We start from the raw sequence: 15,476 nt of genomic DNA on the forward strand, positions 1-15,476 counted from the left end.
GGCGTGTGGCCTTGGGTGGCTTCTACTCTTCTCTGGGCCCCACCACACACTACAGGAAGTGGCTCTGATAGACCAGGTATTCTCCATTGAGCTCAGCCCCTTCAACACCAAACCCTGCCCTCTCTCCAGTGCAAGGGAGTCAACAGGGGTGAGGTGGCCCAGGCAACTAACTGAAAGAGACTGAAGTCACCCAAGTCATTGCTAAAAACCTAGGATTATTCTCCTTCTTAGATACATTTTGTGGATCAACGAAACTAAGTCTCTGGAGAGAGTCAGCCAGGACAAGTGACAGCGACCTAAATTAAAAGTCCGGGCTGTTTCACTAACTGTCTGTATGAATTCCCATACCTTCTCTCTGTCTCGGACTTTGCATCTGTAAAATGGGGCTGTAGCCTTCATGGGACTGTTGAGTCCAGCAGAGTTCATGCAGGCAAATGGCTTGGCACGGAGCCTGCCTGAACCACAGTGACTGCTCTCCTAACTGCTTAATACTGTAGTCACATAAATCCAAGTGGCCAAAGGTGAAAGTAAGGAGGGATCCAGATGTGGCTGGAGGATGAAACCAACCTCCTTGAGACAGGTTGGGACCCCCAGAGCCTCAGACCGGCAGGGCCAACCAAATTTCCTGGAAGCCCCCCAGATGTCTCTCCTATTCGTTAAAGGCCTCTCATTAGTGAGTCCGGGCACCTGCCCCTCCATGCGTAATAAGCCTCATTAGTATCTTAGCCCCAAGCTCTGAGCCCAGTGTCTATGTGTGTGCACACGCATGAGGGTAGGGGGGCTGCAACAGGCCACCAGCTAGGAAGACAGCACCCTCGCCAACCACACCCCCTGCCTGTCATCCACAGAGCCCCGTCACCACCCAGCTTGTCACCTGCCTACCTCACACCCGCACCACCTGTCACCCACCCAGCCCGTCACCTGCACCACCTGTCACCCACCCAGCCTGTCACTGAAGCCGCCTGACAGGCATCTGGGTGGGGGACAGGAGATGGGAAGGGAAGCCCACAGAGGTGTAGAGCTGGGGGCCCCAGAGACCCTGTGGGACCCCCACTTCTGTTCGGCATCCTGCAGTATCGCCATGGCAACCTCTCAGCCGCAACCACTTTCCCAAACATCCCCCGCCTGCCCCCCCCAGGCCCTGCTCTCAGCTCTGAGAAGAGCCTGAGTGACAGCAGAATGGGGCAGGAAGGAGGGGGTTCATCTGCTGGCTGGCCTTGACCATCCTTTCCGCCCTTGGACTCGGTTACTCCATCTGCAAAATGGAGGGGCCAGAAGGTGAGGCCTTTGGCGAGCAGGCCATCCTTCTCCAGTCTGGATTGGCTGAGCTGGCTGCCAGTTAGCCTGTGAAAGCGAAGAGGTGGGACAAAAGGATGGGGGTTTCTGGGCTCTTCCATACTCCTCTGCCAAGGTCCCAGCCCAGAGTGGCTAGGCCTGACTCCGGCTCACACAGAAGAAAAGAAGCAGGCCGGAAGGGTGAGGGGCCCTGCTCCAGGACTGCTAGCTAGAGGTGCCACGCTGTGTGACCCAAGGTGACTAGGGGCAGGTTTGGCTCCCACCACTGAGCTGCATTATTTATGAAACTCTGAGGTGAGAGAGGAGCAGCAGCTGTGACACTGGCCCTCTGGGGGCTCCTGCCATGGTGGGAGAATGAAGACAAGGTGTTTCCTCAGGAAAGGACTTGGAGACCTTAGTTCCCTTCAGGGCTGGCTGGGGCAGGTTCAGGGGGGCGACAGCCTGTCCTCCCTCGCAACCTCGTGCTCCCCCCATTCCTCTCCACTCCTCCAGGCCGGCAGCGATAGGATTACTTCTGCATGACTGCGTGCCCCACAAGGTTCCGAGACCCTCCTGCCTGCAGCGGTCTTTAAAATTCTCCAGCCCGACCTCTCTCCCTTCCTCCCTGCGGAGAATGCTCTGGAGTCTACCGCAGTGTACCTACTGCTGCTGCGCTACTGCCACCAGCAGCACCACGACCAAGCAAGCGGGGCCCAGGTCCCTTGTGCCCAAGGACAAAGATGGGCCCATCCTCATGGTGGAAGTCCTACATCCCTCGGACCCTCTCCCGCTTGGTGCTGACCCAAGCCCACAGACCCCAGGTCCAACTGGGGTCAGGCATACCCAGCAGTCCCAAGGTGGATGGCACTATGTACAAACACACCTGGTAGCACTTGGGAGTGCCTGCCTGCCCATGTCTGGTGTGTCAGAACCTGGCTGCTCCATCTCAGCTCTCACTCCCTTCCCTACTCACTAATCCCTGCTACCCCCAGGGTGGGCAGACAGCTTGGTGAAGCCAGTGCTTGTGGCTCCCAAGGGCACAAAGGCAGGAGACAGTATCCTCTGAATTTTTTTTAAGGGCCTAACGTCGTCTACAACCTAGGTCTTGCTAAACTGGGACCTAGGCAATGTTTTGGGGACCCCTCCCACGGCAATATAACTGCTTCCTCTTTTAGGACTTGGAGGCAGGTCAGGGAAGCCCCCTATGAGTCTTCTCTCAGCAAGAGATACCAGGGACCCTCGGCAAAGAAGTGAGTTGGGGGGACTGTAATACCCAACACCCCCACCCCCAGTTTCTCCATCCCTAAAGCAGGCAGTGGCAGCTCGGGCTCTAAATCACTCCCCTCATGCTGCCCTCTGAGGCGGATTCTGTGCATCTGTAATTAGGGGGTGGAACAGATGGTGGAGATTCCGTTTAAAATCATGCATCTAGTAAAGGAACTGACTCCCAAGGAGGCCAAGCCCCACAGCCTGGATCTGTGGAGGCCCATCAAGCCAGCACTCTCCCCCAAAGCCCTGTCCCTCTCAGGTATAGGGGGGGACCTGGCAGGGTTGAGATATGGGAGTAATTTCCCCTACCCCCAACACGCATGCCAGAGCCCAGGCAAGGCTAGGTACTCAAAGAGTTCTTGGCTGAGAGTCCAGGGTGACCAGGTGCCAAGTGACTCTGCCTATTCCCAAAAGGGGCTCAACCCCCACCACCACCAAGTTTAGGCCAGAGTGTTCACAGCGCCGGATCTGGGGGGCAGCTTTGAACCAGATGTCCAGCCTCACTGTCCAGGAATGAAAGGCCTGGGGCAGCGAGGGGTGGAGATGGCTCCCCAGGCAGAGGAGGCTCGGGAAGTGGAGGAGGCTCGGGCAGTAGACAGAGCGCTCTGCGTGTGAAAAGGCGAGGCTGTCTGGGGGTTAAGAGCTGAGTGGGGGAGGGTGTGCTGGAATGTGTGGCTGGTGGGAGTGAGGGCTGCAGAAGACATGAGGCTGAGGCGGGGTGTGTGACAGGGTGTCATGGGGTGCCGGGGAAGCTGAAAAGCTACATGTGAGCTCAAAGGGGCGAATGGGTCAGGGCGGTGACTAGGCAAGGCTGTGCATGTCACAGACAAGCTGAGTGTGTTTGGAGAAAGGTGTAGGAGTGTCCTTGTGCCTTTCCAGGGTTGAGCCTAGACTCGGAGTAGCAAGGCTAAGTCTAGGGAGGTGCTGGGGCTCAGGCAGGGTTGCCTATGGAAGTGTGGGAAAACACAGGGAGTGTGAATGCATGCTGGGGAAGGGATTAGAAGCTATGAGGACCTTTGGAGGTATGCTACAGGAGAGCTTTGTCTGTGAGTTTGGGATAAAGGTGGAAATAAGGAGCCTTGACCGTGTGTGTGTGTGTGTGTGTGTGTGTGTGTGTGTGTGTGTGTGTGTGTGTGTGTGGCGTGCATGTATGTGGTGGAGGGGACTTATTTGAAAAGGTGGGGGTGCAGGGCTGCCAGGCTTGTGTGAGGGGAAATGCTGTGTGTGGAGCCTATGCATGTGGGAAGGTATGAGGACTGTAAGCAGTTCTTGGGTGGACCTGGCGAAGTGTTGGGGTTGGAGAAGGCTCTGATGCACTCGGGAATGTGGTAGACACTGCGTGTGCTGGGGTGTCTGGGAGTCATAAAAATTGGGGTTCGGTGAAGTGCTGGGACTGCACTGAGTTTGGAAAAAAGAGGAAGCGATGTTTCTGGACAGGTTACAGTGATTTTAACCGGGACTGGATGTGGAGGTGCCGGGACTAAAGAGGGGCCGTGGGTCTGAGAGTGTGGCAGGAGCTACCGTATTAGGATATGGCGGTTGTATCTGGGGAGGTGCCAGAGGCCTGAGAACTACATCACACATTGGGAGGGTCCTTGATATCAGAGATGCTGGGGTTATAAAGCACATGTGTAGGAGGGTATCAGGATTATAACTAGGCTCCCAGTGTTTGGGGAGGTGTTGCAGCTTACACGGCTAGCTGCATGGTGTTTGTATTTGGGGGTGTATTGGCTGTACGCTTGTGAGACAGTTGGATGTCAAGGAGGTGTTGGTGTTGGGTGGTTGTGTGTAGAAGTGTTGGGGCTGTGTGTTTTTAGGTATGTTTAGCAGTTATCTGCAGTTGTTGAAGCAGTAAGCATGTATGTGGGGCACTTGTATATTTTTGAGGTGCCGGAGGAGTCGGGGGCTTGGAGAGCTGTTAGGGAGCTGTATGGTGAGAGGAAGGGGATAGATCTCTATGAAGATGAAAGGCAGAGTCCTAGCCTTTGCTCAGGGGTCTACCTGGGGACTGCCCCCCCGAAACTTTCTGCTATAGGGTACCTGTACTAGGACCACACTGTTGAGATAGGCAGGTCCATCTGTCTCCACTTGTGCCTAGGCCCCAAGAGGAGAGCTACCTCCTCTGTCCCTGGGGGGCAACAGTGAACTCAGCCCACCCACCCACCTGCCTTCAGATGGTCCAAGCAGAAGCTTCTAGAGAGCTGCCTGAAGGGTGTCACTATGTTTGAAGAGGCACTGGCTGGGGGTGGGGAGAACTACACAGAAACCGTCCTTATGGAGGTTCCTTTGAAAACCACTGCCACCAGGCAAGAAGCAGAAGGACAGGGGCAGGCATGTCTGTCCTTGGGCTGTCTGTGTGGGTCAGTCCCCAGCTGCAAGCCCCCTGGTAGCCCTTGTCAGTTTTATGCTGATAGTTCCTATTCTGGTAGCACAGAGGTCTTGAAAAACACCCACCCAAACCAGGACAACAGGCACAGCCTGGTACCTGCAGCTGCACACACCTATGCCAGCCCCTAGTTCAGACAAACACCCACACACTTCCACGTAAAGTGTGCACCACTGCACCCTTACACATGTGGCTCATCCTCAGGCCCCTGAACCTTTATACATGCACACATACATACACACACACACATATAATGTATATTATATATATGTACACACTGTATCTAGCTACTCATCTCTGTAAAACCCAGCATACCCGTGCATCATCTTGTCAAGGCAACCCAATGTCAAGGTTTCTTTCTTTTTCCTTCTTTTGGTAATACCAGAGATTGAACCCTGAGGTCTTGTGTATGTTTTGGAAAATGCTCAATCACTAAGCTATAGCCCCAGTTTTTCTTTACACACACTAATCTCAAAAACATGCATCCAGCCGGGCGGTGGTGGTGCACGCCTTTAATCCCAGCACTCGGGAGGCAGAGGCAGGCGGATCTCTGTGAGTTCAAGACCAGCCTAGTTCCAGGACAGGCTCCAAAGCCACAGAGAAACCCTGTCTCGAAAAAACAAACAAACAAAAAAAACCAAAAAACCATGCATCCACACTGACGCCTACCAAGCATTCTCTCTCTTAGACTGACAGACAGACAGACAGACACACACACACACACACACACACACACACACACTGTCACACCCATACCCCATATCACAGGTGCTCAGTCTTTCTCAAATACTTATGACAGACTCATACGTGTTCATGTTTGTATACACACACACCCTTACCAATGCTCAGGTAGCTTTTCCCACTATCCAATCCTCCATAGCACCTCTGTGCCCAGACTATTGCCTTGTCTTCCCTGAGGGCTTCTACCCCTTGAGAAGACCCTCTACCAGCAGGGTCAGAGTTGGGGTCCTCTCTGCCCGGGTATGACTCGCACTGCGTGTGTCAGAGTTTGGAGGCTGTGATAACACATTCGAGACCTCACAATAGGCCTGTGTGTCACCACCTGGATAGCTGAGGAGGCACAGGCTTGCTGTCTGTTACATGGTAAGAGACAGAATGGACGGAAGGGTGAAGTACCAAGTCACAAAATGTGTACAGGTGGGAGTCACGGGGTCCACTCACACAAAGGAGAAACCCTCTAGTGAGTGGCGAGCACGAAGGAACCTTTTCTGAGAGATAAGAAAGCCATACATTTCTATGCTGGAGTAGGGGCCGGGGAGCCATCTCAGCAATCCCCCTCCCAACAGAAGAGCAGAAAAGAAGAGGCTCTATAAGCCTTGGCTCTCTCCTTCTCTCTCTCTCTCTCCATGACCTCTTTTAGCAGCTGGAAACTGAGCCGGGGGTGGAAGGAATGGACTTGGCTGGCTGGCCTGGGGGTTTGGGGAGGGAGGAGGCAGAAAACACCTTCCAGATTCTCATCAAATTCCTGTTTGTGGTTTGTAGCCTCCAGTCAGTCAGTCAGTCTCTCAGTGTGTGTGTCTCTCCTCTTCCCCCACCTCCCGGGTTTCCCCCTTGCTTTATCTCTTCCTGTTTCTCAGTCTCTCCCCATCTTTTCGCTTACCCTGTGTCTCTTCAGTCTTTCCATCTTTCTGACTCCTGTCTCTGTCAGCACCCCTGTCTGACCATCTCTCCCTGTCCCAGTCCGTCTCTCTCGGTCTGTCTGTGCGTGGGTGTCCTTGTTCATCTGTTCTACCACCCATCTGTCTGTGCTAGTCCTTCTAAAGGGACCCTCTCTCTCTCTCTCTCTCTCTCTCCCTCCCTCCCTCCCTCCCTCCCTCCCTCTCTCTCTCTCTCTCTCTCTCTCTCTCTCCCTCTCTCTCTCAACCTCCTCTAGGTCAGCAAAGGCCTCTCCTGGCTCAGGATGGGAGGGGGGTCGAGACCTGCAGCTTCTGGCTTCAGTCGCATCTGGGGAGATGCTGGGAGTTGAGGCCAGGCAGCTGCAGAAGCAAGCGGCCCCTCCCCTAGGCTTCCAGGCCAAGGACCCTAGAGCAGAGAGGAGCCTGAGAGCAGGGCTTGATCTGCAGCTGAGTTCATACATGGCTTAGCAGGGATCGCTCCTTACTCCACTTCACTATTCTCCCCAAAGTCAGGCCCTGTAGGAGAGGGCTCCTCAGTGCCCACCTTCCTTATACCCTAGCCAATGGGAGAGACACAGGGATCCTGGGAGAGGGAAAGGCTAGGCCTGCAGGGAAGGAGGGGCTGAGAGCCAGGGCTTCCTGTCAGCTGGACAGGAGGGGCTTTTTCCCTCCTTCTTCCCAGGCAGTCTCTGGGGACCCCTCCCAACTCCAGGCACTAGGGGCTATACTGGCAGTTCCTGTCAGCTCCATGAGGCCATTTCTACCTCCTGTCTACCCACAGGGATATGGGGTGAGGGGGAGTCACACCAGTATCTCCCCAGAAACAAGCAGAGGGTGGTTGGGGTCATGTGTGAACCCTGGGGCAGTCTAGGCACTGACCATCCTGAGAGACACAAAGCCACTAGTCCACCGCTCACCACTGGCAAACCGGAAGCGACCACACATATGTACATCCATACACAGGATCTCAGTGACACTGCCCACATGCTAGACCTTACTGCAGTGGCACACACCCAGAGATCTGCTGCCTACCTTGCATTCCCAGCAGGCTCCAACAGTGCCCCAGCACCCAGCCATCATCTACAGACCGCACCTCCCAACATTCTTCCAGGCTGCTGCACTCACTCCCTCCTCCAACAGCTCAGAGTTCAAGTCCCACAATTGACAGAGAAAACGAGAAGCAAGAGGAAGAAGGGATGGGAAGACACTATCATCCTCTTGGGACCCTGGGGTCAGAGCCAATGAGACCGATCAGAGAAAGAGATGCGCACGGCTCCTTCCTGACCCACCTCAGGCAAAGTCCACACTGGCTGCGTCCTGCAGTGCCACTGGGCTGGGGCCAGGGGTTGGCTGCCTCCCTCCACATCTCTCCTTGCCCCTGGCTGGACTCTCTCCCTCTCCCCCTTCAGAGCAGCCCTCCCTGCCCTCTCGCTCCAAGCTCTGGCTCTCACATCCTCAGCTCTTGGAAGCCTGACTCACTGTTTCCCCTCCCTCCCTCACTCTCCTGGCAGCAGTGCCTCCCCCTCCCCTGAGGGGGCTCTGGCCACAAGGGTGCCTGCTTGCTCTTCTCCCCAGGCTCCAGCCCCCCTCTGTGCCGAGGAGGCCCCCTGCTGCTGATCTAGTTCTCCAGCTACAGTGAAGTAACGCACAAGCCTGTGCCTCTGGGTTGCCACAGTTATCCGTGACCCTAGGCAAGTGGCTCCCCTCTCTAGATTTGGATTCCTTCTGTCAAGTGGGAAGGGAGGGGATGCCAATGGATGATGACACACGCCTTTGGGGTGCTAACGTCCCCCACTTTTATAACATGGGTGTCTCCTATCGCAGGGTACCTGCCAACCTGTGGAGTGTTCCACTGAGCCCAGGCCCCGCCCACAGGTCCCAAGAACTTAGCTTGGTTCCCAGACACCTGAGAAGGACAGAGAGGAAAAGCTGCCCTGACTGGAAGCATAAGTCCAGACCCCTGGAAACTCCCCACCCCCATCCTGTGGGATTCTTCCCTTTTCTTTTCCCCACCTGTCCTCCCCACTTCCCAGAGACATTTGTGCTTATCTTTCCACCAAAAAACAACCCTAGCACTCAATCATGGCCCGAAGCCCTCAGTGCCTGAGTCTGGCTCCAGCTAGACAGTGAGTGGGATATGCCTAGGCCCTCTGGGGTTCCCACTGAGGCCCACCACTGAGCCGCCACATCCCAGCATTCCTTGCCTATTTTCTCTCTCACTCTCTTCAATGGCTATGGCCTCTATCTTTCCCTCTCCAGCAGCATGTGGCTGTCTGGGTCTCCTCCCCCACCCCACTCTGTCTCCCTGGGGGGGCCCATCTGCTGGCATTAGCAACCATATCACCCTTGCTTTAACTAGCAGTCCCCAGCTCTACCACACCTAGGCTTTGCCCCTTCTGTGTCCCAAGAGATCCCAGCCGCCAGAGACAGAGCTTGGCTCCATCCCATAATAGTGCATCTGCTTGACCTCACCCAGCCAGACCAGAAGGGCCAGGGCATCTGGTACACAGGCATGGCACCCCCTGGTCTTGGGAGTCTGGCAGAAGACATGGAGCTTGCTCAAACTCCCCATCCCCCCTCTTACACACACACACACACACACACACACACACACACACACACACACATATGCAAGCCCGCGCGCGTGAGGACACACACACACAAGCACACTTGCACACAAGTAGACCTGGGGGTGGTACCGAGCAAGGAGAGGAAATAACCAAAATCAAGGTTTGCTAGAAGGAAAGCCCTGTCCAATGGGGAACAGTGGCATGCTTCAGACTGATGCTCCTCTGGGGGTCTACTAGGAAACCCACCCCAACTGTCTTCCACCAGAATAGTCTGCCCCCAAGTCACAATCAGGTGGAGCCCCCACCTCTTAACATCTTCCAGAATCCAAGCCTAACCTCCCTACTGTATACCTCTATTTAACTCAGCAAGCGTCTTCTTCCTGCCAATATCTACGCACATGGGGGGGGGGGGAAGAGTGTTGCCCCCCCATCACCAAAGGCCCCATCAGTTGGGCTGGGGAACAATATAATATAATCCTGGAAGCTTCACACATTAAAACCAAGAAACTAAACTGATCACCACATTACCCGGGGGTGTCAGGGGCTCCCTGACCCCACAACCTTGTTCCAGACCCCCCCAAACCAACAACCATAATAACAGCAAACTCTCTTTCCCTCTGACAACAGACTTCTCCAAGCCCAGCCGCTCTTTCCATCAGTACCTCAGCCATAGATCACATTAAAAACTCACAGAGGGCAACTTAAACACATCACATTTGTTTCTCTCTATATTATTTCAAAAGTAACGGCATTAAAAATGGATTTTAGTACAGAAAATAAATATCAGCACGTGGGCCTGGAGCCCAGGCGGGGAAGAAAGCCCACCAGGGGAATGTCCCCTGAGGGCTTAGGCACAACTTAGGCACTGGCCAGGGAGGTGACTGAATGGTCAAACTGCACCCTGGGGAAGCCTGGGGAGGGGGCAATATCTGCCCTACCTGGGCATCTGCTCCAATGCCAGACCAAGTAGGAGATGAGTCACTGGTTTGGGTTGATGCCCACGGACTCCCAAAGCTCATACCCTCACTAGTCACTGCCACCTCTGAAGGGTGGCAGCTCTGGGGCCAGAAGTTCATCAGTCTCTGGGGGTTGCTCCAACTATTGACACAGGGGAAAATGAATTCAACTTACTATCCAGTTTGATTTTCCATTACTATAAAAATAAATATACGTCTGCTCAAAGGAAGGAGATAACAAGTGGCATGCATGCGCTACCTCGAGGGTCCCTCCACAGCTGACCACGGCAACCGAGCCTGCCTGCTCCTCCCATGCTGGGAGGCGGGTGGACAGACTGGTAATCTTTCACTTACAGCCCTGGCTCACACAGCCATACACACCGGGCCACGCTGAACAGGAACAAGTCAACAATAGAAACACCCCAAATGCCCCTGGCAGGACTCTGCCCAGGCCTGGGCTCATGCCCCTTCCCTGCCAGCGGCAACAGCAAGAGCGGACAGAATGTGGCCACCCTGACCCGGAGGCAAAGCTTGTCCTCACACCCTGAGCTCAGCCCAGGGAGCTGGGGCCAAGTCCCGCCTGACACCAACTGGTCCAGCGGGAAACGCCTGCCCAGCCAGACAGGCACAGGCCCCCCAAGGGTCCCTCCTTGTGCTCAGGGACCAAGCTGGTGCAGCCCAGCCCTGCCTCCCAGGGTGACGCCTGGGCCCAAATTCAGCTGGCCCTGCCAGTCAGGCACTGGTGCAGAACCGAGGGCACCAGGCTCAGCCCCTCCCAGCCCAGCCCCAGGGCCCCCAAGCTGGGAGGGAGGGGAGACTCCCCACCCCTCCACATCTGGCCCTGGCCCCTAGGGTCTGCGGTAGAGAATTCCCGCCCCCGCTTCTCTCCCTCCTCCTGCTCTGTGCGATCTGTGCCCGCTGCCCGCCTCAGGGACAGCCCCAGCTCCCGCCTCCGGCCAGCAAGGCCCACATCCTTCCTCCCTCAGCTGGCCCCTTTGCCTGGCAGGAGGCTGGGGGGTCAGGCTGCTGGGGAACCCTCCCCCCAGCTCCCATCAGTTCTCATCCCCAGCCCCCAAACTCTGGGTTGCTGTCCCTTTTCCTGTAGAACAGGAAACAAGGTTATTTCCTAGACTCAGAGCCAGCCCCCTGCCCCTCTGGCTCTGCCCGGGGACCCAGACCCAGCCGGGTAAGGCGCCCTCAGCCAGAAAGCAGAGATTAGCAGCTCACCCCAGCTCCCGACCTAGGGGGCTGACAGCTGTCACTCAGCACCCCACCCCCTGGGGAAGAGGGGGCCGATTCAATCAGAGCCCTAGAGGAAACGTATTGATAGGCTATTATTTATTTATTTATGCAAAAGTGAGCCGACTTTGTTCGCCAGGTAACCGGGCACGCGGCCCAACCCCTCTGGCCAGGCCGCCCCCAAATCCCTCCTCCGCCCCACACCCCCTCTGGGTCATTAGGTCCCCGCCCCTCAACTCCCAGAGCGCCAGCGGAACCTTGGGATTTGGGGGCTGGAGGGGAGGGGCGCCTCCCTCCGCAGTCTCCCCTTTTCCCAGCGTCTATCCTAAAATCCAGCCTTGTTCTCCGCTCCCACGGTCCCCCTACATCCCACCCCCCCACATTCTCAGCAAGCTGGAGAGCAAATTGCAGTTTTAAATCCAAAGGCGGAGGGAGGGGGAAGGAGGAGGGGGTGCGCGGCAGCGCTGGGCGCGCACCTCGCCCCCGAGCCGGGGGAGCCGCGGGGCGGCCAGGAAACCCGAGAACCCCCCCTCCCCGCCCCCCCCTCCCCGTCCACCTCCCCCTCCCCCTTCCCGGCGCTGCCTGCCAGGCTTCGAGCCGAGCCCAGACGAGCCGCGGGCCCCGGTGGAAACAAAGACCGATCGCACCGCGGGCACCGCAGCCACGGGGTCCGGCGGACCGGACTGGGGGCGCTGGGCCCCCCCTCAGTGCGCTGCACAAAAGAGCCTGGCCGGCCGGTCCCCAGCGACGTCTAGAGCTGGGCAGGAGGCGCTACTTACCGGAGTGCTGGGCTGCCGGCTCCGTGGGTCCGAGCCAGGCGAGGGGTTTCGGGGGGCGTCTATCTTCCGCCAGCGGCAGCGACGCGGGCGCCCGGCTGCTGGGAAGAGGAGTCGTAGAGGAGCCCTGAGCCGCCTGCCGTCGCTGACAGCATGGCTCGCGCCTCGGCTCACATTCTCCGCCGCTAACTCTGCTGGACACGGCCCCCCGCTCCCGCGGCGCCCCCCCACCACGATCACTCCTTCGCTATCTGCGCCCCACTCGCTCCCCTAGCCGCGCACACACTCTCACAGCCCTGGACACCCCCGCCCCCAACCCCCCCAATTGCAAACCTGGGAGGGAAGGCGCCCCGCGTAGTCCTCCTGCTCCTCCTCCGCCGCCCTCCTCCCTCCCGCTCTGTCTGTCTGTCTGTTTGTCTGCCTGTCTCTATTTCTCGCTCTCTCTGCCTTTCTCTGCTCTCCGAGCTGGGTGGGAAAAGGAAATGAGGACAGAAAGCAGACGCTGGCTTTGGGTGGTGGTAGCTGGATTCCCTCTCTCCCTCCCTCCTCCCTCCTCCCCTCCCTCCTCCTGCCTTCTGCTCTCTCCGCTGCGAGCGGGGCTGAGCGCAGCCTGGCGGGTGGCTCGCTCTGCCCGCCCGCCCGCCTGTCTGTCTGTCTGGTCTGCCTCGCTCGCTCCCTCCCTCCGTCTCTCGCCCTCGCCCTGCCTGCCTGCCTGCTTCTCTCCGTCTCCACCGCCGCCGCCGCTGCCTCTGCGAGCTCGCCTTACCTTCGCTGCTCACCATCCGGAACCCCAGGGGGGAGCGCGCGCAGGGCACGCCGGGACTTGTAGTCCCCGCTCGGCCGCTCCGCTCGCTGGGCGGGCGGGGCCGCTCCCGCTGCTCCGACGGCGCGGCCCGAAGCGGACCTTGTGCCTGAGTCTTCCTGGCCCGGATGAGTCCCGGTTTATCTAGGACTGTTGATCCTCCTTAAGGGTTAGGAACATTCCCGGCGTTCCGAGGCCCCTACCCGTGGCTCGGGCTGCGCCGAGGTTGCGGGTGGTAGCGCAGGGGCGGGGTCTGAGAATGGAATGAGTGGAATAGGGCATCAGAGGATGAGCCAAGAGGGCTGCGACTTTCTGGGGTGTCCCAAACACATTGAGAGGGGCCCTGAAGAAAAGAGAGGACCGACACTCTCAATTTGGGGACGTTTTTCCTATCAGTAGAGGCTTCTGGTGAGAAAGCCGTTCTGGAAACGCCAAACCTCCTCCGCGCTTAGTGGCTCTTCCCTTCAAACTCAGCCCTGGGTTTAATTCCTCCAGCTCCTACATTTTATTGTCGTCCAAGGGCGGCGAGGACGCAAAAATCCTGGACAACTCTTAGATACCATGCGTCCTCCCGAATTTGAGCAAGTGTTTGTAAGCGGAATTCAACAGTTCTCTAGCTCCTGCTGCGGCGTGGGGGTTGGGCTCAGCACTTTCACCTTACCTCCTCTTCAGGTCACATCTGTTCTCCAGCCCCTGGCTCAGGCCCCCTGCCTCGTCTACCCCACAGATGGGAATGTGCGCCGCTGAGAAAGGCTTTGTTACCCTAGGGAGGTGGCTGGACAACCCTGAAAGGAGAATTGCCGCGGCTGCCATTTCCTGAGCACCCGGGCACCACGGAGCCGTTGAGCCTCGCAACAACCGTAGGAGCCCTTATTTCAATGACAGACACAGGAATTCTGAAGCCCAGGTGACTCGATTAGAAAGTGGTGGATCCAGGGTCTGCCTAATTCCAAAGCTCACGTACTTAACCCTTGGGCAGCGACGAAGAGTAGTGATTCCCTATATATCCCCCTTTCTGGCTGACCTTTCCCGTGTGTCTGTGTGTCCTCCCTTGGCACTTCGGTAGCCAAGTGTTAGCTGAGGTTTGCAGAAGTAGATGAATAATGAATGCATGATCACTGCTTTGCTACGTGTCTACTGACTGGTCCAGAGCTGATCCCAACTTCATGGCTGTGTCCGACATTCCTTTCCCCAGTGGCTGCTGGCTTAGACCATCTTGCCTCATGTCCAAAGCTTCTCTGGCAATGCCCTTACTCCTTGGTCCACCTGTTTCTGATGCCTTCTTCAGTCTTTCAGGGTAATAGCTAGTCAACATGTATCCAAAGTAGATGGTGACATTATACTAAACTAACAACAGCACATTCCCACCACCTTCCCCATACCTCCACTCCCCCCAAACCCCTCCCACGGAACAACTGGAAATTTTCCAGAAGACAATAGGAGAGTTGAAAGGTTCCAAAGAGTATGCCTACTGATGTGGTGTCATGCGACCTGCTGGCGAGGCCTCTGTCTAGGGGCAGTTTCTCTTACAGAGTAACCCTGGGAATCGATTATAACATTTTGGGGATCTTGCCGTAGTTGCCCCCCCCCACCCAGTGTAGACTTTAACACTGAAGAGAGTGAGAGAAGTCCAGGTCCCCCCAATCTTTAATTCCTCACGCACCCTTACCACCCTGAGGCTCCATACTGTTGGAGTTGAGTTTAGAGAGAGGATGGGGTGGAGTAATACAGGAGGCAGACAGCCCTGGCAAAGAGGGGACTAATTGGAGTTCGGAGTTCAGGAAAAGCATGGAAGGAAGGAGAAAGAACGCTAGTTGGGTAGTGAAAGGGAAACAGAAGTTAGGCAGAATTTCCCAAGTTTGCCCCTTGCACTGCAGGCTGCTTTAGGGCTGCCTCTGAGGGCGTAGTGGTGGCCCCAAAGTGTTGCAGATTACTAGCACAGCAGTCTTCCTGAAATTTGGGCTCACTCTCTCTCTGTCTGTCTCTCTCTGTCTCTCTGTCTCTCTGTCTGTCTCTCTCTGTCTCTCTCTGTGTCTCTGTCTCTCTGTCTCTGTCTGTCTCTCTCTCTGTCTGTCTCTCTATCTGTCTGTCTCTCTCTCTGTCTCTCTGTCTGTCTGTCTCTCTCTCTGTCTCTCTGTCTCTCTGTCTGTCTCTCTCTCTGTCTCTCTGTCTCTCTGTCTGTCTGTCTCTCTCTCTCTCTCTCTCTCTCTCTCTCTCTCTCTCTCTCTCTCTCTCTCTCTCTCTCCTCTCTCTCTCTCTTTTTTTTAAATGGAGCTTCTCCAAAGTATGTTGGGGGTTCCCCAAACACCACACATGAAATATTCTGTGGGATGCTGCTGCCACCTAGTGTCCAATCTACATATCTGCGTCAGTAAACTGCGTCAAGGTGTCTGCAAGAGTCTTCATCTCTTTCTGGGCTCAGCTTCCTCCAACCACGTTTGTTTCAACAGATGAAAACCTGGTATATTCGATCCCCAGGAAATATTGCTGAAAGTCCAGATAAAGCTGTGGGGATCTAAGGTTGTAGAGGTGTAGAGGCCCTGTAAACTGGGACCCAGGCACACCT

At 56.4% G+C, this 15,476-nt stretch overlaps 1 protein-coding gene across 4 annotated transcripts in view; it reads right to left on the reverse strand.

Annotated features, from left to right (window-relative positions):
- Positions 1–12,893, reverse strand: part of Ahdc1 (AT-hook DNA binding motif containing 1) — a 65,799-nt gene extending 52,906 nt beyond the window's left edge. For 2 of the 4 annotated variants that reach the window (XM_042055232.1, XM_038332938.1), the window contains exons 1-2: positions 12,442–12,635; positions 12,112–12,206 (exon numbers count right to left, since the gene is read on the reverse strand). The gene's annotated coding sequence lies outside the window, so the exon portion shown is untranslated. Of the gene's footprint in view, positions 1–12,111; positions 12,210–12,441; positions 12,636–12,874 lie in introns of those variants that run through there. The other 2 variants (XM_038332936.1, XM_038332937.1) reach the window with 2 other exon arrangements.
- Positions 12,894–15,476: the final 2,583 nt, after the last annotated feature.

This window comes from Arvicola amphibius, chromosome 6 (genome assembly GCF_903992535.2).
Source record: "Arvicola amphibius chromosome 6, mArvAmp1.2, whole genome shotgun sequence".
Lineage (NCBI taxonomy): Eukaryota > Metazoa > Chordata > Mammalia > Rodentia > Cricetidae > Arvicola > Arvicola amphibius.